At 35.0% G+C, this 2500-nt stretch overlaps 1 protein-coding gene across 4 annotated transcripts in view; it reads left to right on the forward strand.

Moving 5' to 3' along the window:
- The window catches only part of cbfa2t2 (CBFA2/RUNX1 partner transcriptional co-repressor 2), a 41442-nt gene that overhangs the window by 17058 nt on the left and 21884 nt on the right, over window positions 1-2500 (forward strand). The window contains exon 1 of one of the 4 annotated variants that reach the window (XM_081380887.1): window positions 208-354. The exons of the other annotated variants lie outside the window; for them this stretch is intronic. The gene's annotated coding sequence lies outside the window, so the exon portion shown is untranslated. Of the gene's footprint in view, window positions 1-207; window positions 355-2500 lie in introns of those variants that run through there. 4 annotated transcript variants of the gene reach the window in all.

The raw sequence follows: 2500 nt of genomic DNA on the forward strand, positions 1-2500 counted from the left end.
AGCCTTTGAGTGCCAGAGCAGTTAGTTATGTTAATGAGTCTCCTTTAGTTTAATGCATTGAATAGAGCAGCGGTTGATTGGCCCAGAGCCACACAGTGGGCGGGATTTATGCTGTGACATCATCAGCAATGCAGACAGCACAGAGAGAGAGAGAGAGAGAGAGAGAGAGACTTTGTAAATCCCATAACCCATCTGGAGTCCATCTGTGCCTCGCTGGCGGTGGGAAGGACTCGACTGCGGCGCTCACATATGTGAGAGAGTTGAGACACATGCCTCACATATGAACGAGCAGCCAGAGTGATTTACATTGTTTGGAATAAGACACGAGCAGGAGAGGACTATCATAGAGAGGAGGTGAGCTTCATCTGTGTGTGTTACGCTGCAGAAACCAGGAGCTTGTGCTTGTGTCTTCAGCATGGTATTACTATGGTACTTTTATGTGTGGATTTAAGGGACTATGGAGAACTTGGTGTTACAAACCGTTGAAAATACGCCATGGAAAAGCATTATAATAGGCTAATATGATTTATTATAAGAAGTACCATGGTATTCTTGGAAACAGCATAGTAAATAACATGGTACTTTACTATGGTACTTCAACAGTTCTTTCTTCACAGTAAGAGTTAGTACTTTTTGATTTAATCATCTGACAGACATGAATATACCGTGGTATCATACAATTTGGTAATGGTTTAAAAATACACACATGCACTGCTGTCAGAGTCCATCTGTTTAGTGCATCTTAATTACTACATTAATGTGTTATATATGTCGTATTATTATTATTATACTATTAATGACAATAATATGAATGGGGTTAAATGAATGCAAATTGACTTACTAGATTTGTTATGTTTTTTATTATTATTCATATATACACACCATATTCATCATGCATAAGCTATATATATATATTTTGAAATAGTGATTTGGGGGCTTTAAAGAGGTCAGTCATGGAAATGAACAACATCATGGAAAGTGTTTCAGCTCCACTGTAAAATATTTCATCATCTAGAGCTGCTCTGTGCGAATGTAATCTCTATAAAAACCCTTCATGGTGAATCAAGTGTGATGGTTTGTGTCCCGGGTCCACGTGGCAGAAGCTTCAGGTGTGCTGAGATGCCAGAGGAGAGAGTTTGAGTTCATGGCTTTAACTTGAACGAGTGTGCTGTGCATTATTAGTTTTGTGCACGGATCAAACAATTAGGAATTCAAAGGTTGATGTTGCTCAGGAGACTCAATGCAAATCCCTCAGGATCGTGTCATATAGAGCTATAAATCATGTTTGAGGTCATATTGAGATCTCTTGCGTTTCATTGTGGACTTTGGCAAATCTTAGCTCTTTTGAAACTCTAGATTCGATCGCATTGTAATTTCGGTTTTGAGATATTTGAGAGCTGGACTGATGTTCGTCTCTGAGCGGTGTGTGTTTCTGCAGGTCTGCTGTGTGTCACTTTAACACAATCTCCAGCCCGAGGACGACTGCACACCGTCATACTGACAGCACAGTGTGTGTGTGTGTGTGTTATTTCTTTTTTCCCTGTAGACTTGCTGTCTGCTTTTCTGTACAAACTCAGAACTTTGGACTGGAATCCAACTAGTGCTGAAAGCACATTTTAGCACCATTTCTAGTGTTTTACTTCAATACTTTGCTTGAGATATTTACTGTACCTTAAAAGAGTGATGGAATCAGTTCATAATACTATAGTAGATTTATATACTACCAATCAAAAGTTTGGGGTTGGTAATATTTTTTTAAATATTTTTTAGAAAGAAGTATCTTCTGCTCTCCACGGCTGCATTTATATGATCAAAAATACATGCAAAATTGTGAAATATTATTATAATTTAGAATAGCCATTTTCTATGTGAATATATTTTAAAATGTAATTTATTTCTGTGATCAAAGCTGAATTTTCAGCATCATTACTGTCACGCATGATCCTTCAGAAATCATTCTAATCATTCTTAAATTCACATTTAATCAATTTAATGTATCCTTTGAATAAAAGTATCAATTTCTACTTTAAGTATCAAACATTTGAACAGTAGTGTATATTTTTTTTATCTCGGAATCATTGATATTTTGAGTTAGATTTTATTTTATAAGTTGTTTGCAATTTATTTTTAGTCATTTTGTTGTGTGCGTTTTTGTCTAATTTTAAGTTTTAGTTTAAATTACTTGATACTTGAGTATTTGCTTTGTTATTTTAAAACTTAAACTAAACTAAAATAATAAATATTGCACTTGGAACTATAGATTAAATACATATATATAAAAAAACATAAAAAAAATCAGTTAATGTTCAAGTAATGAAAATTATTTTAGGGTTTTAGTAAATGATAATAACTTTTAGTTAACAGTAATAACCCTAGTGTGTATATCATGTTCACCTACAAAACCACCAACAAGTACTGTTGTATATGAATATGATGAGGTCATGTCACACACACACACACACACACACACATCTATAGAGCAGCTGTTGAGTAACGCTGA

The sequence above is a fragment of the Scardinius erythrophthalmus genome (assembly GCF_964197995.2).
Source record: "Scardinius erythrophthalmus genome assembly, chromosome: 12".
NCBI classification, from domain to species: domain Eukaryota; kingdom Metazoa; phylum Chordata; class Actinopteri; order Cypriniformes; family Leuciscidae; genus Scardinius; species Scardinius erythrophthalmus.